Source organism: Miscanthus floridulus, chromosome 10 (genome assembly GCF_019320115.1).
Source record: "Miscanthus floridulus cultivar M001 chromosome 10, ASM1932011v1, whole genome shotgun sequence".
NCBI lineage: Eukaryota > Viridiplantae > Streptophyta > Magnoliopsida > Poales > Poaceae > Miscanthus > Miscanthus floridulus.
Genome location: NC_089589.1, coordinates 116,522,095 through 116,547,110, shown reverse-complemented (window position 1 = coordinate 116,547,110; position 25,016 = coordinate 116,522,095). Strand labels below are relative to the sequence as shown.

Here is a 25,016-nt window from a genome sequence, read left to right as displayed (position 1 = left end):
GTCGTCAGTCGATCGGCCATCACGGATCAAGTAAGTGGGAAATTAATTATATTAAACCCCTTTGATCGACATTCTGCCGCCTGAAATAGTGATATTGGATCCTTAATTAATACGTAATTCATTTAATTGCTATTGCTCAGCTCGCAGGGTGCATGCATGGCGTCTGAAACCTCCAAGGGGGAGCAGGGCAAGGAGGTAGAGATAGTGCCTGCCACTCACGATCTGAAGCAGCAGCAGGAGAGAGATGTCACGGCGCATCAAGGTACCGTGGAGGAGGAGGCTGCGGCGGCCAAGATCGAGGAGGTATTAAGAAAGCTGCAGCCGCTTTGTGCGAGGAGCCCTCAACTGCTGGGGCCTGCTGGCCCTCATGGCATCGTCACTGGTGACACTGGACAGCGCTGCTTGGCCTTCATGGAGATGGAGCTGAGCATCGTTGTGGCGTTCTTGGCGACATTGAGCCCGCAGCACTTGGACGGTGAGACAAAGAAATGGCTGGTTGGATGTTTACCGTTTGGTCGACCGCGTGAGTGATGAAGTTGGTCCCTCACGCCACACACTGCTGCGAAGAGCTTCACAGTGCTTCCACCGTAGGAAGTCATACTCATATCTGCTTCCTTCTTATACGGCATGGCTTTACTATATGGGGGCTTCCAGGTATAGGCATCTTCTTCTCACTAGCTCCGACCTTGGGCTCTCACACCAACTGGCCGAGGCCGAGGCCAAGGCAGGTGCCCCCCCCTCTTGTCGGCATCCACTACTAGAGAACAGACTTTAGAACGATGTCCCAATTTAGCATTAGCCTCGGCATTTTTTTTTGTCCCCGGGACTAAAGGTTCCTGTCCGATTGGTAATACTAGCCGGGACTAAAGCTTTTAGTCCCGGTTTGGGTGATGCTCCGGGAATAAAGATTAATCTTTAGTCCCGGTTTGCATGGCCCCCTAACCGGGACTAATTATCCCGGCCTATAGGCCAGCTCATTTCTTCCTCCCCGAGCCCGAGCCATTCCATTTAAACTCACTACCTCTGTTCTTCAGCTTGCTTTCTTGCTCTCTCCCCCTCCATTGGTGTTGCTCTTCGATTTTAGAGGTAACAAACTTAATCCTCTTATGTTTTATCAGTAGCTTATCTCATTTTGCGATGTAGATGCATGTGTAACTTTATATGTTGGACTTTATTATGATTTTATGTCATTTTTAGCTCAAAATCACATGATGATTTGCATATATGTTTGGATAAACAAAAGTTAAATTAGTTCATCAAAATCACTTGATAGTTTAGTATTGCTAGTATATGTAGTACATTTCATGGTTTAGTTAGATAAATAAATATTTTTATTTTTTTAATATATTACTTTAGAAATGAGAAATTTACAATAGTTTGCAAAAATAAGTATAGAAAGTAACTTGATATGGTGGATTTGATTATGATTTCTATGTCATTTTTAGCTCAAAATCACATGATGATTTACAATAGTAAAATCACTTGATAGTTTGGTATTTTACTATTATACATAGTACATATTTCATGATTTAGTTAGATAAATAAATAATTTTAGTTTTGTTTAAATATATTATTTTAGAAAATGTGAAATTTACACTAGTTTGCAAAAATAAGTATAGAAAGTAGATGACAACTGGTACCGGATCCTCGGCCTCTCGTTCGGTTGCGAAACGACTGAGGCCAGAACTCCCTCTCATTATCTGCGGCAAGTGTAAGCAGAAGATTGTGATGGAGTACCGAGTAAAGAGACAGGGATCCAACAAGGGTCGTGTTTTCTACAAGTGCCCGGATCGCGATGTGAGTTTCTTACACATTTAATTATTATGGCTAATTGACATGTTTTTCTTGAATATTTTTGACTAAATATTTTTTGGCTAATTTCAGTGGAAGGGCAATGGATGCGATGGTTGGTACTGGGAGGAAGATTATGCTACATACGTGTAGAATTCAGGTACGCTTGAGGTAGCGGCTGCTGATGATGAGGCAGTGAGCCAGCAGGAGAAGCTTATTGATATTCAACAGACGAATGATTTGTCTGTTTTAGTTGCGTACGGTCACGAAATAATTATGTTACTGAAGTGCATTGTAGTTTTAGTTTGTTTAGTGATAGTTGGGATTGCTTACGTTGTAGCCAGGCTTAGTTAATTAATCAACCGTGTGTGTGTCATCTATGTTGTGTAATAAAATACTTAATTATGTTCAAGGTTTTTATAATTTGTCGTGTAATGCATATTATGTCACGCCACTGGATGTACAATGCCGATCGCCGCTCCCAAGACTTTATTGAGGGCGTGCACTATTTCTTAGGTGTGGCCGAGGCAAATAAGCGGGATGGTTTCATGTGCTGTCCATGTGCCCTATGTAAGAATTTAAAGGAATATTCAAGCTCAATGAGTCTTCATTCACATTTGCTTAAGTCAGGTTTCATGTCAAACTATATATGTTGGACTAAGCATGGAGAAAGCGGGGTCATGATGGAAGAAGGTGAAGGAGAAGATTTAGACATTGATGACATTATTGCTCAGTATGGTGCCTTTGATGATACTACAATAGGAGGAGATGAAGAAGAGGTAGCAGCAGAATATGATCTCGGTGATGCTCTTGGCGATGTCATTCGTGATGCACAACAAGAATGCGAAAGTGAAAAAGAGAAAGTTAAGTTCGAGCGCATGCTTGAGGATCATAGGAAGTTGCTATACCCGACGGCCGAAGAGGGACAAAAAAAGCTGGGTACAACACTGGAATTGCTACAGTAGAAGGCAAAGAATGGTGTATCCGACAAGGCATTTGGGAATTTATTGAACCTCATAAAGAAGATGCTTCCGAAGCCAAATGAATTTCCCACCACTACGTACGAAGCAAAAAAGGTTGTCTGCCCTTTGGGATTAAAAATCCAGAAGATACATGTATGTCCTAATGACTGCATCCTCTATCATGGCAATGAATACGAGAATTTGGATGAATGCCCGGTATGTAAAGCATCGCGGTATAAGATCAGGCGCGATGATCCTGGTGACGTCGAGGGTGAACAACGTCCTAGAAAGAAAATCCCTACCAAGGTTATGTGGTATGCTCCTATAATACCACGCTTAAAACGTTTGTTCAGAAATAAAGACCATGCAAAGTTGTTGCGGTGGCATAAAGAAGACCGTAAGGTAGACAATATGCTGAGACACCCAGCTGATGGGTCCCAGTGGAGAGCGATAGACAGGGAATTTTTAGAGTTTGCAAATGAGGCTAGAAACTTAAGGTTTGCCTTAAGTACAGATGGTATGAATCCTTTTAGGGAGCAGGGCACTAGTCATAGCACTTGGTCAGTTACTCTATGTATCTACAACCTTCCTCCATGGTTATGCATGAAGCGAAAGTTCATTATGGTGCCGATCCTCATCCAAGGTCCGAGGCAACCTAGCAACGACATTGATGTCTATCTGAAGCCATTAGTTGAAGAACTTCTAGTTTTATGGAACAAACCAGGTGTACGTGTTTGGAATGAGTACAAACAAGAACACTTTGACCTACGAGCAATGTTGTTCGTAACAATCAATGATTGGCCTGCTTTAAGTAATCTTTCAGGTCAGACAAACAAAGGATATAATGCATGCACACATTGTTTTGATGACCTTGACAGTATATATTTGAAAAGATGTCGAAATGTCGTGTACCTTGGCCATCGTCGATTCCTTCCTATGAATCACCAAGTAAGAAAGAAAGGGAAGCATTTTAAAGGTAAGCCAGACCACCGGAAGAAGCCTCATAACCGAACCGGGGAAGATGTACTCGCAATGGTCAAGGATGTGAAAGTAGTATTTGGAAAGGGACAAGGCAGCGAATCTGTTCCCAAAGATGCTAATAGACACGCACACATGTGGAAGAAGAAGTCCATCTTTTGGGAGCTACCCTATTGGCAAGTCCTAGAGGTCCGCAACGCAATCGACGTGATGCACCTGACAAAGAATCATTGTGTGAACCTGTTAGGATTCATGGGTGTGTACGGGAAGCCAAAGGATTCACTTGAAGCACTCCAGGACTTGTAGGGCATGAAAGAACGAGACAACCTTCATCCAGAGAAGACAGATGATGGACGTCATTACTTAAGTCCTGCTAGCTATACGCTTAGCAAAGAAGAGAGGGACAGCATGTTCGAATGTCTAAGCAGCATCAAGGTCCCATCGGGATTCTCCTCCAATATAAAGGGTATAATAAATGTGCCAAAGAAGAAATTCCTAAACTTAAAGTCCCACGACTGCCATGTGCTTATGACGCAATTGCTTCCAGTTGCTTTAAGAGGAATTCTACCTCCACATGTACGTCTAGCCACCGTGAAGCTATGTACATTCCTCAATGCAATTTCTCAGAGGGCAATCAATCCAGTGGAACTAGCTACTCTATAGAATGATGTGGTTCAAAGTCTTGTCAGCTTTGAGTTGATGTTCCATCCATCCTTCTTTAATATCATGACACCTTCTAGTTCATTTGGTGAAGGAGATTAGTATTCTTGGACCTGTGTTCTTACATAACATGTTCCCCTTCGAGAGGTTTATGGGAGTCTTGAAGAAATATGTGAAAGTCCGTTCTAAGCCTGAAGGAAGCATCGCCCAGGGCTATGGAACAGAGGAGGTCATTGAGTTCTGTGTTGACTTTATTCCTGACCTTGCCCCGATTGGCGTTCCTGAATCGCGACACGAGGGGAGACTCAGTGGTAAAGGAACTTTAGGGAAGAAAACATATATTGGCATGGAAGACGATTATTTCAATAAAGCACACTACACAGTTCTTCAAAACTCGTCATTGGTGCATCCGTACATCGAGATACATAAGAAGTTCTTACGATCCAAGTTTCTAAGGAAGACTGAAGCTTGGATTAGGCATCAGCACATGGAAAGTTTTAGTGGTTGGTTGCGAAAAGAATGTCAAGGCGATGACAATATTGATGAGCAACTGTATTTGTTGGCTAGGTAACCATCGTGGCATATCCTCTCGTACCAAGGGTACGAGATAAATGGAAATATATTTTACACAGTTGCCCAAGATAAAAGGAGCACCAATCAAAATAGTGGTGTTCGCATAGATGGCACAGATCCAAATGGGAATATACAAACATATTATGGCCGCATAGAAGAGATATGGGAACTAGACTACGCACCTAATTTTAAAGTCCCTTTGTTCCGGTGCCAATGGATGAAGCTGACCGAAGGAGGGGTAACAGTCGACAAAGAGTATGGAATGACAACAGTGGACCTCAAAAATATTGGGTACAAAGATGAACCATTCGTCCTTGCTGCCGATGTGAGTCAGGTGTTCTATGTGAAAGACATGTCTACAAAATCAAAGAGAGGAAAAAACGAAGACATCAACTCAATGATCAATGAGCCAAAGCGCCACATAGTTCTTTCTAGGAAAATAAATATAGTGGGAATTGAAGACAAGTCAGACATGTCAGAAGATTATAAAAGAAATGTCCGAATTCCACCCTTCATAGTGAAGAAAGATCCAAGCATCATGTTAAATAATGAAGACACTCCATGGTTACGATAAGATCATAACCAAGGGTCATACGTCAAGAAGAAATTCACTATTGTGCTCGCATGATACAACGATGCATGTTTAATATATTATGTTTTAGAGACGGATATTATGTAATATGTTATGACTTCACATTGTAATATGTTTAATATATGTTTCAAATTTCACAAGTGTGTGACATAGTTTTAGAAAGTCTATATGAGATTCAAGAATTTGTGACTAGTGTTTGATAAAACTTTCTCAAATGGGAAAATGAGCTATGTAACAATTGTAGATCTTGCTGAGATGATCAAACTTGGTATTCAGAGTTTTTTCATCTGAGGTCATTTAGTGTCTCATTTGAGCAAGTTTGACCAAGTCAAATGAAAAAACAACACTTTGACTATAGTATTATGAACTCTAAATGACTTCAAATTGAAAAGTTTTAAATACCAAGTTTGTTAAACTCATCAAGATCTACAATTGTTGTTTTGGTCAACTTTCTATTTGAGATAGTTTAGATGGTTCAAATTTGTGATTTTTAAATTTCGACGCCTACAAACTAGTTTTCGGAACCCTAGATTGTGTCAAATTGAAAAGTTTTGAATACCAAGTTTGTTCAGATCATTAAGATATACAATTGTTGTTTTGGTCAACTTTCCATTTGAGAAAGTTTAGACGGTTCAAATTTGTGATTTTTAAATTTTAACGCCTACAAACTAGTTTTCGGAACCCTAGATTGTCTCAAATTGAAAAGTTTTGAATACCAAGTTTGTTCAGATCATCAAGATATACAATCCTTATATAGGCCATTTTTTCATTTGAGAAAGTTTGAACAAAATGTAGTTCAAATTTCATAAGTGTGTGACATAGTTTTAGAAAGTCTATATGAGATTCAAGAATTTGTGACTAGTGTTTGATAAAACTTTCTCAAATGGGAAAATGAGCTATGTAACAATTGTAGATCTTGCTAAGATGATCAAACTTGGTATTCAGAGTTTTTTCATCTGAGGTCATTTAGTATCTCATTTGAGCAAGTTTGACCAAGTCAAATTTGGTCAAATGAAAAAACAACACTTTGACTCTAGTATTATGAACTCTAAATAACTTCAAATTGAAAAGTTTTGAATACCAATTTTGTTAAACTCATCAAGATATACAATTAGTCCCCCCGCTAGTTGTTAGTAATGAATATAGTTCGAATTTAGGATTAATGCATCAGGCAAACATACCTCCGGATGTCGATTTGGATCACCTTGGTGAATTTATTGAAGAGACTGGTCTCGACCTTTACCAGATGTTTGGTGATGGAAACATTGAGAGTGCAGCGGAGGTTGATATTTGGAAGAAAAAATTTGTACTAGGCCAGAGTCTATACAACCCTCAAGCCTTAGGTGATCTGGGGACGCAAATGTACCTGCTAAACAAGTGGTACATTTAGGCGTCTACCGGTGGAGACTTCTGCGTTGGTGTCAGAATTAGAGATGAACATTGGTTCCGTGGCGATGATGTTATGTATGTTGACTTTGCATAATTTCATCAACTATGCCACCTGACCTCTCTGGACAAAGTTATCATTAGCTGCTATTGCCTGTAAGTAATAATTCTTTCGATCTATTATTAAACTCATTATATGTGTGTATATGCATATAAATTATCCTAACAAGTACTATATATATGCAGATTTACAATGACAGAGCGCAGAAAGGAAGGCTGCAATGAAATTGGTTTTGTTGATCCCCATATAGTATTCAAAGACTCAGTTACTCCAAACCCTAATTGGAAGTCTGAGTCAGAGAGTAACCTCATAAACTTCTTAGTGAACCAACGCCACAAGAAGGATATACTCTTTCCCTACAACTTCAAGTGAGTGTTAATAATGTCGATCATTCTTAATGGCTCATATGTTGATTCTAGTTAATTAATGAGTGTTATGCGCTATATCCTATAAACACATGCAGCAATCACTGGATATTGATGGACATCAATCTGGTGAAAAGTCACTTGATAATCTATGACTCGATGAGAAAACCACAACAAGACTACCAAGATATGATAGATATTATCCAGAGGTAATTTTGGTATCTCTAGCAACTATATATACACACAAACATGATGATTAACTATATCTGATGACGTGGCAAATTTTTTATTGGGCAGTGTTTGGAAAACCTTTATTAAGAAGCAACACATGGGAAAATGCAAAGCGCCACTAAATGTAATCCCTTTGAAAGTAAGTTCCCTAAATCGCATCATCTTTATTAATTAAACATATAGCTTTCACCGGATCACCAGATTGGATGACAAATCTTTTTCTCGTAAAGTGGTGTCTGAGGCAGGAACAGGGGAACAACTACTGTGGTTACTATGTTTGCAAGTTTATCAAGGAGGTCTCCCAAAAACTTCTACAGAGAGACTCAAAGTACGTTAAAAATACACTATATATTCATTTAATTATTATTATTGATTGTGTTACTATGTCTTTATATATATATGTACATATATTAATTTATTTTCCTTTAATTCAAACCTGTAGGCTCGATGGCTGGAGGAAAAGATCATACGGCAAGACCAAATCAAAGCAATTCAAGAGTCTATAGCCAGATTTTTTAATGACCAGGTCATCGATTCCAAGGGCGAGTTCTACTTCGACCCAACACTGCCATGGAAGCCAAGCTAGAGGATGAGAGGAAACTTGTTATATCACAACAACTGTAATGCAATCTTTTGTAATATATGCATATGAAATAATATAATATAAAATACACATATGCATGCATGCATGTAAATATATATATATGATGCATGCATGCATATATATATATATATATATATATATATATATATATATATATATATATATATATATATATATATATATATATATATATATATATATATATATATATATAGTTCTATGCTTGAATTGTGTCATTTAATACGTTCATTGTGCTTGAACCGAAACATACTATACGCGCATATAAATATATTATTAGCAGCGTACAATACGACTTCGAAAACCTATTTTGAAAAGAAAACAAAAAATGAAAAGAAAAAAAAAGAAAAAAAATAACCTGCCGACCTCGTGGCATGTCAGGAGGCACCTTTAGTCCCGGTTGGTGTTACCCACCAGGACTAAAGGTCCCCTTTAGTCCCGGTTCCTAACCCAGGACTAAAGGACCCCTTTAGTCCCGGATGCTTGCTCCCGGATGGGGAACCGAGACTAGAGGGGGTTTCCCACCGGGAATAAAGGCTGTCTCTGTACTAGTGATTATTAGAAAGATAAAGCACTATATTATTAGAAGAAAAGGAAATCTAGCTAGCAGCTTAGCATTGCATCCATTTGCTTCCATGGAGCAACCACAAAAGCTTATGAACCTCCAGTAGCTGCATCGACGGGCGAGTAGCTAAGACTGTGGAGCGCAATAGCACCCCAGCACGGCAAATATATCAAAAAACTAGACCACCAAAATTTATATATTAATTAATAGTGCTATTAGTATTCAGTAATATTTATGGTTATTTAATATTTTGTAGTAATATGTTGGTATTTAGAAAAATCTTTTAGTTTATTTTTAATAATGAAGGGAATGAGCTGAGTGATTTATTAGATGCAAACTTGAGTAATAATAGCAGAAGTGGGTAGTTTAGATGTAAATATAAAATAATGTTATCTTGCATAGTGATTTAAGTGGCTCATTTATATGCAAATTTAGGGTTACCCTAGATTATTATCTTTTGTAGTAATATCTTAGGTAGGTAATTCAAATTCTTTCATGTGGACAGCCACCGTATGGTCCAAACTGTTGTATATATGAGTTAAATCATCTACATATTATTACATCTATTTTATCAAAATTAGTTGCATTAAGAGGTTGGAAGTTAGTTGGATGACATGACTATTACGTGCTGCTTGGTAGAAGCGTTGGTAACGCAAATGTAATGGACTTAAAGCTACAGATGTTACCACAAGCCATTCGATTTGAACTAATACTATTTCCGTTTTGTGTACTGTAGTGCGAACCAAACACTGCTTTAGTGGGAGATGATGTGGATAATTAGTGAAAAATGATGTGGATGATTTGCATGTTAAGATAGAACTTATAGTGGGGATTAGTTTTATAAAAGATATAAATATAAATATAGATTCTATGACTAATTTTCACCCAGCTTAGAATGAATTGCACCTTTAGAGTTCTATGAGTAATTGCAATTTGCTCGTACGGAGAAGCATTAGAAAGTCATGGAGAAATTGGGGCCCATAACTAATAAAATTGCTCACCTTTGTGTGCATTCTCCCTCTTACATATTATTTTATTTTTCTATAACGCAGTCCACATAAGGATACTCTGTTTTTTATTTGGTTGTGATTAACTTTGGTAATTTTTTTTAGACTATTAACTTTGGTTATCTGTTACACCCTCCAGTTAAAAATAGGTGAAGTTTTGGATACATTGACACTATCTAGTGTCTATCTAATACAATTTTAACTACTATATTTTGCTACAAAATCATTATAAAATCTAGCAGATGTAAACTTTTATGAAACCAATTTTGTGACAGTTGGAATCATATTATTTTAAATTTTCGAAACTCAATACATAGAAGTAATACAACCGAAGTACATAACTGTTGTCTTAACAACCTAAAAATGTCTCTTATTTATCAGTGCAGAGAATACTACTTTATGTGTTTTCTATCACATTGATAATTTCCCTCTTTGCATCGTGTCTTTGTGTGTGCGTTTGATATATGTTTATTTAAAACCTTAGCTGGGGCCATGTTAATTCTTGCTGCTCTCCATGTGTTAGGGCTTTAGAATTCAGATTTTGATTTGATGTTTTGATCTTACCTGCTGCAATTTGTAAAAAGTTGAAACCCTAATGCTTGATGAACCATTTATTATTGATCCTATCTTTTGATTTATTAAAGAATCTAGTTTCAACATAATAGATTTCATTCTTAGTTAGCACAATATCATACTTTAGTCTGCACTCCATTACCTACTAAGTCGATTTTCCTTTGTAATGTAGCTATGAGTGGTCATGTATTTTCTTAAAAATAATTAGAATGCTTAGAATTAAATTATTAATGCTTATATATTAATAATCAACTACAAAATTCTTATCATCCGAAGGGACCATGATGACTAAGAGGGGTTTGAATTAAGAAACTTAAAATGTATTTCTAAAACTATGGTCTCTAATTTTCACCTAGTCAAAACCTATACATTAAAACAAACTATCTAGATGTACAACTAAGGTTTTGTTAGGTGTGTTCCTATCTCTACCGCAAAAGAGTTATGCAACCGAGATTCTAAAGAATTAAATCATAAAGAAGATGCTTCCGAAGCCAAATGAATTTCCCACCACTACGTACGAAGCAAAAAAGGTTGTCTGCCCTTTGGGATTAAAAATCCAGAAGATACATGCATGTCCTAATGACTGCATCCTCTATCATGGCAATGAATACGAGAATTTGGATGAATGCCCGGTATGTAAAGCATCGTGGTATAAGATCAGGCGCGATGATCCTGGTGACGTCGAGGGTGAACAACGTCCTAGAAAGAAAATCCCTACCAAGTTTATGTGGTATGCTCCTATAATACCACGCTTAAAACGTTTGTTTAGAAATAAAGACCATGCAAAGTTGTTGCGGTGGCATAAAGAAGACCGTAAGGTAGACAATATGCTGAGACACCCAGCTGATGGGTCCCAGTGGAGAGCGATAGACAGGGAATTTTCAGAGTTTGCAAATGAGGCTAGAAACTTAAGGTTCGCCTTAAGTACAGATGGTATGAATCCTTTTAGGGAGCAGGGCACTAGTCATAGCACTTGGTCAGTTACTCTATGTATCTACAACCTTCCTCCATGGTTATGCATGAAGCGAAAGTTCATTATGATGCCGATCCTCATCCAAGGTCCGAGGCAACCTAGCAACGACATTGATGTCTATCTGAAGCCATTAGTTGAAGAACTTCTAGTTTTATGGAACAAACCAGGTGTACGTATTTGGAATGAGTACAAACAAGAACACTTTGACCTACGAGCAATGTTGTTCGTAACAATCAATGATTGGCCTGCTTTAAGTAATCTTTCAGGTCAGACAAACAAAGGATATAATGCATACACATATTGTTTTGATGACCTTGACAGTATATATTTGAAAAGATGTCGAAATGTCGTGTACCTTGGCCATCGTCGATTCCTTCCTATGAATCACCAAGTAAGAAAGAAAGGGAAGCATTTTAAAGGTAAGCCAGACCACCGGAAGAAGCCTCATAACCGAACCGGGGAAGATGTACTCGCAATGGTCAAGGATGTGAAAGTAGTATTTGGAAAGGGACAAGGCAGCAAATCTGTTCCCAAAGATGCTAATAGACACGCACACATGTGGAAGAAGAAGTCCATCTTTTGGGAGCTACCCTATTGGCAAGTCCTAGAGGTCCGCAACGCAATCGACGTGATGCACCTAACAAAGAATCTTTGTGTGAACCTGTTAGGATTCATGGGTGTGTACGGGAAGCCAAAGGATTCACTTGAAGCACTCCAGGACTTGCAGGGCATGAAAGAACGAGACAACCTTCATCCAGAGAAGACAGATGATGGACGTCATTACTTAAGTCCTGCTAGCTATACGCTTAGCAAAGAAGAGAGGGATAGCATGTTCGAATGTCTAAGCAGCATCAAGGTCCCATCGGGATTCTCCTCCAATATAAAGGGTATAATAAATGTGCCAGAGAAGAAATTCCTAAACTTAAAGTCCCACGACTGCCATGTGCTTATGACGCAATTGCTTCCAGTTGCTTTAAGAGGAATTCTACCTCCACATGTACGTCTAGCCACCGTGAAGCTATGTACATTCCTCAATGCAATTTCTCAGAGGGCAATCAATCCAGTGGAACTAGCTACTCTATAGAATGATGTGGTTCAATGTCTTGTCAGCTTTGAGTTGATGTTCCCTCCATCCTTCTTTAATATCATGTCACCTCCTAGTTTATTTGGTGAAGGAGATTAGTATTCTTGGACATGTGTTCTTACATAACATGTTCCCCTTCGAGAGGTTTATGGGAGTCTTGAAGAAATATGTGAAAGTCTGTTCTAAGCCTGAAGGAAGCATCGCCCAGGGCTATGGAACAGAGGAGGTCATTGAGTTCTGTGTTGACTTTATTCCTGACCTTGCCCCGATTGGCGTTCCTGAATCGCGACACGAGGGGAGACTCAGTGGTAAAGGAACTTTAGGGAAGAAAACATATATTGGCATGGAAGACGATTATTTTAATAAAGCACACTACACAGTTCTTCAGAACTCGTCATTGGTGCATCCGTACATCGAGATACATAAGGAGTTCTTACGATCCAAGTTTCTAAGGAAGACTGAAGCTTGGATTAGGCATCAGCACATGGAAAGTTTCAGTGGTTGGTTGCGAAAAGAATGTCAAGGCGATGACAATATTGATGAGCAATTGTATTTGTTGGCTAGGTAACCATCGTGGCATATCCTCACGTACCAAGGGTACGAGATAAATGGAAATATATTTTACACAGTTGCCCAAGATAAAAGGAGCACCAATCAAAATAGTGGTGTTCGCATAGATGGCACAGATCCAAATGGGAATATACAAACATATTATGGCCGCATAGAAGAGATATGGGAACTAGACTACGCACCTAATTTTAAAGTCCCTTTGTTCCGGTGCCAATGGATGAAGCTGACCGGAGGAGGGGTAACAGTCGACAAAGAGTATGGAATGACAACAGTGGACCTCAAAAATATTGGGTACAAAGATGAACCATTCGTCCTTGCTGCCGATGTGAGTCAGGTGTTTTATGTGAAAGACATGTCTACAAAATCAAAGAGAGGAAAAAACGAAGACATCAACTCAATGATCAATGAGCCAAAGCGCCACATAGTTCTTTCTGAGAAAATAAATATAGTGGGAATTGAAGACAAGTCAGACATGTCAGAAGATTATAAAAGAAATGTCCGAATTCCACCCTTCATAGTGAAGAAAGATCCAAGCATCATGTTAAATAATGAAGACACTCCATGGTTACGATAAGATCATAACCAAGGGTCATACGTCAAGAAGAAATTCACTATTGTGCCCGCATGATACAACGATGCATGTTTAATATATTATGTTTTAGAGACGGATATTATGTAATATGTTATGACTTCACATTGTAATATGTTTAATATATGTTTCAAATTTCACAAGTGTGTGACATAGTTTTAGAAAGTCTATATGAGATTCAAGAATTTGTGACTAGTGTTTGATAAAACTTTCTCAAATGGGAAAATGAGCTATGTAACAATTGTAGATCTTGCTGAGATGATCAAACTTGGTATTCAGAGTTTTTTCATCTGAGGTCATTTAGTGTCTCATTTGAGCAAGTTTGACCAAGTCAAATGAAAAAACAACACTTTGACTATAGTATTATGAACTCTAAATGACTTCAAATTGAAAAGTTTTAAATACCAAGTTTGTTAAACTCATCAAGATCTACAATTGTTGTTTTGGTCAACTTTCTATTTGAGATAGTTTAGATGGTTCAAATTTGTGATTTTTAAATTTTGACGCCTACAAACTAGTTTTCGGAACCCTAGATTGTCTCAAATTGAAAAGTTTTGAATACCAAGTTTGTTCAGATCATTAAGATATACAATTGTTGTTTTGGTCAACTTTCCATTTGAGAAAGTTTAGATGGTTCAAATTTGTGATTTTTAAATTTTAACGCCTACAAACTAGTTTTCGGAACCCTAGATTGTCTCAAATTGAAAAGTTTTGAATACCAAGTTTGTTCAGCTCATCAAGATATACAATCCTTATATAGGCCATTTTTTCATTTGAGAAAGTTTGAACAAAATGTAGTTCAAATTTCACAAGTGTGTGACATAGTTTTAGAAAGTCTATATGAGATTCAAGAATTTGTGACTAGTGTTTGATAAAACTTTCTCAAATGGGAAAATGAGCTATGTAACATTTGTAGATCTTGCTAAGATGATCAAACTTGGTATTCAGAGTTTTTTCATCTGAGGTCATTTAGTATCTCATTTGAGCAAGTTTGACCAAGTCAAATTTGGTCAAATGAAAAAACAACACTTTGACTCTAGTATAATGAACTCTAAATGACTTCAAATTGAAAAGTTTTGAATACCAAGTTTGTTAAACTCATCAAGATATACAATTGTTGTTTTGGTCAACTTTCTATTTGAGATAGTTTGGACGGTTCAAATTTGTGATTTTTAAATTTCAACGCCTACAAACTAGTTTTCGGAACCCTAGATTGTCTCAAATTGAAACATTTTGAATACCAAGTTTGTTCAGCTCATCACGATATACAATTGTTGTTTTGGTCAACTTTCCATTTGAGAAAGTTTAGATGGTTCAAATTTGTGATTTTTAAATTTCGACGCCTACAAACTAGTTTTCGGAACCCTAGATTGTCTCAAATTGAAAAGTTTTGAATACCAAGTTTGTTCAGCTCATCAAGATCTACAATCCTTATATAGGCCATTTTTTCATTTGAGAAATTTTGAACAAAATATAGTTCAAATTTCACAAGTGTGTGACATAGTTTTAGAAAGTCTATATGAGATTTAAGAATTTGTGACTAGTGTTTGATAAAACTTTCTCAAATGGGAAAATGAGCTATGTAACAATTGTAGATCTTGCTGAGATGATCAAACTTGGTATTCAGAGGTTTTTCATCTGAGGTCATTTAGTATCTCATTTGAGCAAGTTTGACCAAGTCAAATTTGGTCAAATGAAAAAACAACTATTTGACTCTAGTATTATGAACTCTAAATGACTTCAAATTGAAAAGTTTTGAATACCAAGTTTGTTAAACTCATCAAGATATACAATTGTTGTTTTGGTCAACTTTCCATTTGAGATAGTTTGGACGGTTCAAATTTGTGATTTTTAAATTTCGATGCCTACAAACTAGTTTTCGGAACCCTAGATCGTCTCAAATTGAAAAGTTTTGAATACCAAGTTTGTTCAGCTCATCAAGATATACAATTGTTGTTTTGGTCAACTTTCCATTTGAGAAAGTTTAGATGGTTCAAATTTATGATTTTTAAATTTTGACGTCTACAAACTAGTTTTCGGAACCCTAGATTGTCTCAAATTGAAAAGTTTTGAATACCAAGTTTGTTCAGCTCATCAAGATCTACAATCCTTATATAGGCCATTTTTTTATTTGAAAAAGTTGTAGAACAAAAATACTATATTTTCTTTATTTTTATAGGTTCAACAAAAATTTCCTGTCATTTTTGTCAAAAACCGAGAAAAAATTGAAACATTGACGTTACAATAATGTGATAATAAATTTCCTATTGAATAATATTAGTTTTATTAATTTTAAGTTACAAATATATTTTTGCATTAACAAAATACTTAGTATTAGTAACATTTATATTCTATATTTATAAAAGAAATTAAAAAGTTTAGGTTACAAAATTTTCCTATTTACAATAAATAATTAGTTAATCAATAGTATTTTTAAAATAAATATTACAAAGTATTGAAGTTGCTATAGAATTAATTGATTAACCTAGTATTAAACAAGGAGAACAAAATCAAAATCACAGGCCTTTCCAATTACTCTGGCGGGCTGCCAAAATTTCCAGGCCTTCAGTCCCGGCCCAGGCCAGGAACCGGGACTAAAGGGTGGGCGGAATGCCTGCCCAAAAATACCTTTAGTCCCGGCTGGTAACACCAACCGGGACTAAAGCTCATGTGTTGAGAGAGAGAGAAAATTATATTTAGAGAGACATTCTATGTGTTATCACATGCATATCTAGAGATATATACATATGCACTTATTTCTATGTGTTGAGAGAGAGAAAAAAAATTGTATCATTTTATGTGTATATATACATGTACTTATTTCTATGTTTTTGGATCGAAAGTGTTTTTTATTCGATTCCAAAGCTTATACCTTATTATTGTTTATCCTTATGAAATATTATGTGTTATTATATTTAATTAGATTTAGTAATTCTATATGTGTTATCACATGTACTTATGTTATGTGCCATAGTAATTCTATCTATGTGTTATCTTGAAGATACAAATGGCTGCTCCGGATGATAACTTGAATGATGACATAATGGCGGATATTATCAACGTCGGCACCAATGCGGATGTAGATGACATGAGTCAGTACTTTGCTGATTATGAGGATATCCTGAATATCCCGATGGTTGAAGATCAACAAATTGTCGCGCAAGAAAATACTAGCGAGGTATATTCGATTATCTATCATCTCTTATAGATGCATGCGTACGTATATTTGTTGTTAATCGTTGTGTTTCTACTCGTGTAGCCGGTCTCTGGATCTACATCAACCATCGGCAAGAGTAGGAAAGTCCGAGGGCCAAAAAAGCCATTAGAGGGCCGTTTCATAATATCAGAATTTGACACGACACCGGCAAACCATTGGGACCACATGCTCAGACATATGTCAATCAATGTGGGTTCATTGTAAGGGATAGGATCCCAGTTAGTGCTCGTGAATGGAAGCAGAAGATATCCGCTCCTAATGTTAGTTTTGTATCTGATCGTGACAAGAACCTAGCTTGGAGAGATATCACTCAGCATTTCACATTACAAGCAGATGATGCTTTGAAGGAGCTAGTGAGGGATTGGACAATGAAGAAGATGGCAACATTGTTCCAGAGTTGGAAGAAGACATTGTATAAAAAGTTTATCTTGAAGAATGATACGCCGGATTTCAGTGCTAAGGCGTTTGTCAAGTTGGAGTCCCATTGGGATGACTTCGTACAATACAAGACATCTCAAGAGAGTGAGGAACGTGTGATGAGGAATCAACAGAATGCCCGACAGAAGCAATACCATCATCGCATGGGATCAGGTGGTTATAGGAGTTCTATTCCCAAGTGGCAGATCCTAGAAGCAGATATTACTGCCAAGGGAATCATACCTGAAACAATAGAGAAGAACTGGCCTCAACGCACGAAGAATTGGTTCTACGCTCATGGGGGAAGCCTAGACCCAGACACTAGCAAGCTAATTTTCGGCCAAAAAATTGAGAGAGCAACACAGAGACTAGCTCGTGCTAGGGAAGAAGCTGATAGTGATGTTTTCAAGCCCAATAGAGAGAAGGATGAATTGACATATGCCCTAGAGAATCCCGAACACAGTGGTCAAACAAGAGGCTATGGAGCGGTTCCGTGGCTACAAGCATTCCTAGCAGACAAGGATACCTACAGAAGCCACCAGAGAAAGAAGGATGAGGAGGCAGACCGAATCCGTGTATTGGAGAAATTTGTTAATGAGTCACGACAAGCATTGCTTGAATCACGTGAACGAGAAAAATCTCTTGAGGCAAGAATGCAGGAGGAGATCAAGAGGCAAGTGCAGCTAGCAATGAGTCAAATGCAATCGCAATCAACGCCGGGAGTCACCATTAGCCCCGTTGGTCAGATGAAAAGCAGTTGTGCTTCCACGGAGCTGCCAGTTATTCAAGATGACGCTGGGTTGCGCTTCCCTGTTGATGACATTACCAAGCCTCTAACAACATGTGAGCTGCACATTCCAGATGGTAATAATGCATCAATCATGGTGGCTGTCGGGGTTGTATCTCCAATAGACCGAACGAAGACACCAAGAATCCATGGGTCAGTTATTCAACCTGGATATGCTAGCATCTCGGTCGATAGAGTGCTCAAAGGTTACAGCAATGTTCCTCTTGACATTGAAGGCGGTGATGGGGAGAAGACACTAGGAGAAGCAAAGAAGACATTTATTCAATGGCGCAAATGCTTCATCATCATTCCTGGGGCGCCACCGCTTCCCCTACCTCACCCTAGGTATGAATGAAAGTGAATGAAATATTATTTTCCATTAATTTTATATTGGCTTCAAAAATAATTGACTCACAACTTGTTTTTTGTAGCAGGGTCTTCCCCTAGCCTAGTCCAATCATTTATTCCCCATCTCATCACAGCGTCGCGGGGGGCGAGACGACTTCATCCCCACAGCGATCTCCAACTCCTACACCGGCCCCATCGCCTCCACAACGATCTCCAACTCCTACACTGGCCCCACCGCCTCCACAACGATCTCCAACGCCTCCACGCCGGTCTCCAACACCGACCTCATCGTCTCCACGCCAGTCTCCAACACCGCCCCCACCCCCTCCACAGCAACGCACTACAGAGACGTCTAAGGTCCTGGCGGTAAAGAAGACCCCGAAAAAAAGAGTTATTTCTCAAGAAATACTTTCTGAAAAGACTGATGAACAAATAGCAGCTGAAGAAGACAAAAAAAAGATTTTTTTATAGATATCCAAAAGCAGAGACAAGCGAAGCTTAAGGAGAAGCCGTACTTTTACATACCACGAGATCTGCTGAGGCAGAAGGTCGAAGCTCACAAGAAAAAAATGTTTGAAGTTCGTAAGCCTCCGCCACTATCAGACTATGATCGCTCCCTCGTGAAGTCACATGATGCAGATAAGAAAAGGAAAAGAGCATCAGGGAAGGATGTCCCACAGCTCGGACAACAGAAGCAACCAATGCAAAATCTTGTTGTTGCTAATGAATATGGTTCCAACATAGAAGTCTATCGACCAAACAACTCTGGAGAAGTGTCGGTTCAAGACCTTAATGCTTTTTTTGAACTAACTGGTTTAACCTTGGATCAATTGACGGGCAAAGCTCCAATCCAGAACCTGGAAATTGATACCTGGAAGACTTATAAATTTAGCAAAAGTCTGTACAACCCTGCGGCTCTGAATGAATTAGGTACTCAAATGTACTTGCTCAACAAGTGGTACATGCAGTCGTGTGGCAGGGGTGAGGAGTGGATCTTTGTCAGATTTAGAGACCATCATTACTTCTGTGGCGATGACATCTTACATATTAGTTTCGAAGAATTGCATCAACTATACCACATGGACGCTCTGGACAAATCAATCATTAGCTGCTTTTGTTTGTAAGTGATTCTTACTTTTATTTAATAAACTCACTTCCATGCGTATGTATATATAATTATCCTCACATGTAACTTATATTTATATACAGATTCCAGATGTCAGAGCTCCAAAGAATACAAGACACCAGTGTTGGCTTCATTGATCCTTATATCATATTCAAAACCGATATTATTGTCAAGGAGCAGTGGGTATCTGAAGCATAGAAGAATATCATGAGGTTCTTCGTGAAGCAGCACGACAAGACAACAATACTTTTCCCGTACAACTTTGAGTAAGTGTTAATAATAATGTAGTCTACACATTTTATGTAATATCAATACAACTTATATGCATGTATGTGTGTGTATAAACCAATGCAGGTTTCACTGGATACTCATTGTCATTGAGTTAAACTCAAGTCGGTTAGTAATCTTGGACTCATTGAGAAAAGAGCGGGCACTATACCAAGATATGATAGACATTATCCAGGGGTAATTTCGATCTCTCGCGCACAACTATTATTGAATAGACTTTGCCATAATTTATTAACGATCGTACATTATTGGTCGCACAGGGTTTGGAAAGAGTTTATTTGGCAACATCGCAAGGATTGCAAGGCACCACTTAATGTAGTTGAAATACCAGTAAGTTGTACTATATATACTTCCCCACGTGTTTAATTACTATATCGTACTTCAATTTACGTGTGAGATGATGAGAATAATCTTCTTCTCATACAGTGGTGTTTGCGGCAGCAACTAGGTAATAACTTGTGTGGATACTACGTTTGTGAATTTATCACTGCACACATAAGAAGAACTCCTGAAGATGTCCTCAGAGTACGTATATATCAATTTTTTATTTATTTTTAAATGAATATATATATATATATATATATTAATACTTTTTCTTTTATTTCAAATACAAGACTGAATGGTTGAAACAAATGGTCATGCAAAAAGACCATCTGAAAGCAGTTCAAGAGTCAATAGCAGGATTTCTTCTAGAAAAAGTGTTAAATCCCAACGGCGAGTTCTACTTTGATCCTAAGGAATAAATGATGTAAATTAAATGTTTATTGATATCGTTATTTTCGAGAACAAGATTATGAAAGTGTTGTATATAAACATATATATCTATAATATATATAGTTTCATACTTTATTCGAATATAATAATGCTCGAGATGAGAATTAGATGTAATTATATGCGTGCGTGTATTTATATTAGCATCGTAGAATACGTACATAAAAACATATTATATATTAAACAAATATGTGTAACTGAACTGAAAACAAATTAAACAAAAAAAAAGAAAAAGAAAAGGAACCTTTAGTCCCGGTTGGGGGACTAAAGGGTGCGGCCACGTTTACTCGGCTGGAGGGCCTTTAGTCCCGGTTGGTAACACCAACCAGGACTAAAGGTCTATCTTTAGTCCCGGCTCGATGACCCGGGACTGAAGGTTTCACCTTTAGTCTCGGGATCGTTGTCCCGGCGCGGTAACCAGGACTAAAGGCCGTTACTGCCTGGGACAACAAAGCCATCCTATAGTAATCGATCGCCCGGCAAAGAAGATCCTCAGGTGGCTCGCACAGCAGTCACATCAGGGGAGCCTGAGAGTCATGTCTATCGTTGGATCCGTGGGTATAGGCAAGACAGCTCTTGCCATGGAGCTCCGCAACCGACTCATGCATGAAACCAGTGGAGGATGCTACGACTATTTCCAGTGCAACGTTATGGCTCAAGTGCCACGGGAGACTGAAAGAAACATATATTCTTCTTCTTCTTCAAGATATCCTCTCGCAAGTTTCAGAACCAGCAGCAGCAACAGCAACAGCATTGTCATCTGACCCGTCGTCACAGGCCAAGACAATGGAGGTCCTAGTCCGCCTCGTTTCAGAATGCTTGAGAGATAAGCGGTACCAATAACAATCAAGTTGATTAGCTATGGCATGATGATTATATCTTTAATCTAAAATTATATTTGCTAATCTCTTTCTCAAAACGCTGTCGGCCAGGTCATTATCGATGGTATACGCGAAGCATCAGACTGGGAAAAAATCAAGGGCGCATTTCCTAATAATAATATTGATTACAACACGCAGTACAAGTATAGCATGGGCATGTTGCTCCGATTCTTATGATGGCCTTGTGCACAAGATGAAGCTGCTTCTAGCAAAAGTTGTTGGTTCTGTAGATGGTTGCCTTCCAGACAATAAGAGGCTATTTTGTGATGAAATCTTGAGCAGATGTGATGGTATACCGTTGTTCATAACTGCTATAGCAGACTGGCTGATCAAGGAACAATTGCAGCAGCAGCAGCAGCAAGGAGTCATCGATGAGGACGAGGACCATGAAAGTTTTGCAACTTATTGCGAGGGACAAGTGCCCAAGCTACCTGAACGGTTGGAACAGTCACTATCATCCGCTTTTAATAATGACTTTGCTAACAATGAGTTGAGGTTACTATTACTGTACATGAGCATGTTTCCTTATGGGTACAAGTTTTAAAAGGATCGTCTCATCCGGAAATGGATAAGTGAAGGCCTTGTCTCATCATCAGAAGCAGAGACGTCCTTCTCGCAGCTAGTGGATATGAGTGTCATGACCTGTGTAGCAGCAAATTGCAAACACAATAATGTGCATGAAGCCGAAACGAGCCAGTGGCAAGTCATCAATCATTTTATGCACCAATTCCTTGCCTCCAAATCTGCAGAGATGGGTTTCGTGTTCACCACCACCACGCTCAACTTGGTGGCAGCAGCATCAACAGCAACAGGCCGTGGCGACGAAACCAGATGTAGGGTGCCACGGAGCTTAGTCCTCCACCATCCAGATCCCCAGCTCTCGTTGCTGCTTGAAACAATTGATTTGTCCCAGACTCGTTCACTATCTGTGTCTGGTACAGTCAGCAGAATCCCTCTGGACAAGTTTGTCAATTTGGTAGTTTTGGATCTTGAAGGCTGGGAGAATCTCAAGGATGAGGACCTACTGCAGGTGTGCAGAAGCAAAATGATCTTTTTGACATATTTGAGCGTCAGGAATACTCGAGTCAGCAAGCTCCCAAACGAGATCAAGGAGCTACGGAGTCTGGATACATTGGATATAAGTTGCACGCAGATAACCAAGCTCCCGCTTCAAGTGTTCGAGCTAAAATTTTTGCGGCACCTAGACCTAAGGGGCACATGGATAAGCCAGCTGCCAAAGCTCCCAAACGATGTGCGGCATCTCTACAAGCTACAAACACTAGCCACTACTGTTGATTTTACCGAACAACCTCCAAGCTTCATCAGGGCTCTGCGTGATCTACAAAGGTTGAAGGTGCTTGCATTTACATGGTCCTTTCAACAGTCCACTGACAGAGACTACTGTAATGCATTACTGTCATCCATCGAAAATTGGGAAAACCTCGAGTCACTAACCATTCACTGTGGACTAGGCTGCTCCATGGAGTTCCTGGGCTCCCTTGAAGAGTCTGGTGCACCTAGGAGGCTTGAGAAGTTCAAGGTGACAGCGGGAAGATTCGCAAGTGTTCCACCATGGCTCAAAAGGCTCCGGCGTCTAGCTTTCCTGCAAATCACCATCTGTAACAAGCAAACAGCGACGGATGATCTGAAAATACTCGGAGACTTGCCCTTTTTGCAGTGCCTAATACTAGGCTTCGACTTCATCCCTGAACAATCCATAGTGATTGGAAATGAAGGATTCTGTGAGCTTCAGAGATTTTCCATCTACTGCCCAATGCCATGGCTCACTTTCAGCACAGGAGCTATGTGGAAGCTGACATACCTCCAATTGAAGTTCTGTTCGACTCCAGCGAGCCAGATCTGTGTTCCTTCTGGTATCAGCAACCTCGGCAGGCTTACGGAGGTTTCCCTGTGCTACAACGCACAATATATCAACAGCCCCAGCATCAAGATGACAGTGGACGCAGTGACCAAACAAGTTGCCAGACATCGCAACCCGATCGACCTTTTCATCAATGGCATTGAACAAGATGATGTCCAAGAAGCTGATGATGAAGTGACAGAAATTAAAATTGGGACTTCAAGCAGAACCAACGCTGGAGCTGAAAATGATGCTCAAGCAGTTGGTGAGGAGGCTACAACAGCAATTGAATGTGAGATTACTGAAGCTGAAAGTTGATCCAATTAGGTGACGCTTAGCTCTAAAAGACAGGGTAATCACTACTACTATATTGCTTGAAATTCTGCTTGTGGTCAACACCATTTTCTTGACAGTTTCCATATACACTCTGAGGGTTTCCATATACACTCGTTGCACCAGGAATGATCAGTCGTCTCATCTCTGGAGGCAACTCAATTGCCAAAGGGAGATGAGAGAACAAGAGTTACAGCGGTGAAGGCGGTAAGAGACCCCTACGTCGATCAAGGAGATCGTGAAGGCGGTGAGAGAAGCAGTTGCAGAGCACCTCAATCAGATCAACCTCTTTATCAACGGCATACAAGAAGACTATGATGTTCAAGCAGTCCATGAAGTGATAGAAAATGTTGCAACTGTTACTCTGAGCAGCACCGATGCTGGAGCCAGAGATGATGCTCAAGCGCAACCAGTTGACGAGGAGACTACATTGGCAGCGGTTCAAAGTGAGATCACTACTGAAGCTTAAAGTTGATGCAAACACAAGGTAATCGCTACTCTGTCGCTTCAAATTGCACCAGCAGTCACCACCATGTACTTGACAGTATTCATATACTTTTGCCACACGAGGAATGAATATCCGTCTCATCTATGGGAGGCTCCTCGATTGCCAAAGGGAAAGGATGACAACAAGTGATGCAGCCTGGCATTCCATACCACAACAGGATCAAGATGGTACATTGCTCTTCGCGTCCTGTGTAATGCTGTTGACCACAGTATGTGTATCTGTATCTCAGGTCATAATGTCAGATCATGTTGTTGCCGCGTACTTCTAAGACTGTCATGTACTGTGTTGGTTCATCCGTGTACTCTGGCATTTGCACTGTTGTTTCCATGTTGAGTAACTTACATGGATGAGGCCTGTGTGGAAACTGGAAATCAGGAGCTCTTTCCAATTCCTGCGGAAGTTGACAATTCCACATGAGACTGGCCATCTGGAGTGTTGTTTATGTGTGTTCTTGATTCAGTCTCAAATGGATTTACATGTAAGACTCTGACATTGTGTAATAATGCAAAACTTGGTGTTATTTTGTCAGTTTCTTGAACTACCACAGTATGCAGTTTCTGTTTGGGCGAGACTTACCGAAGGATGTGTTAACCTCTGCTGCTCTGCCAGTACTATTACCGTACCATACTAGATTACTAGTTGATGTTGTCTTGCTGCATTAGAGCATTATAAGCTGCTAGCAAAGAGAGGCCAAATCTGACATTCTAACTATCTATAACAGGTACAGTCAGGCTGAGGCCTCAGCAACAGGATGCTGACCCCGGGTCCCAGCCAAATGAGGAGTCGTTGCAGGCGGGGACGATGGTCCGTCCTGGTCTGTTTCCCTTGATGCCCGTGATCACCAGCGCCGACTCCTCCGTCTCTACACTCACCAACGAAGTCTCCAGTGAAAACCCT

The 25,016-nt window shown here is 39.2% G+C and overlaps 1 pseudogene; it reads left to right on the top strand.

The window, feature by feature from the left end:
* The first annotated feature begins 156 nt into the window (after positions 1-156).
* Positions 157-24,076, top strand: LOC136489372 (disease resistance protein Pik-1-like; annotated as a pseudogene).
* Positions 24,077-25,016: the final 940 nt, after the last annotated feature.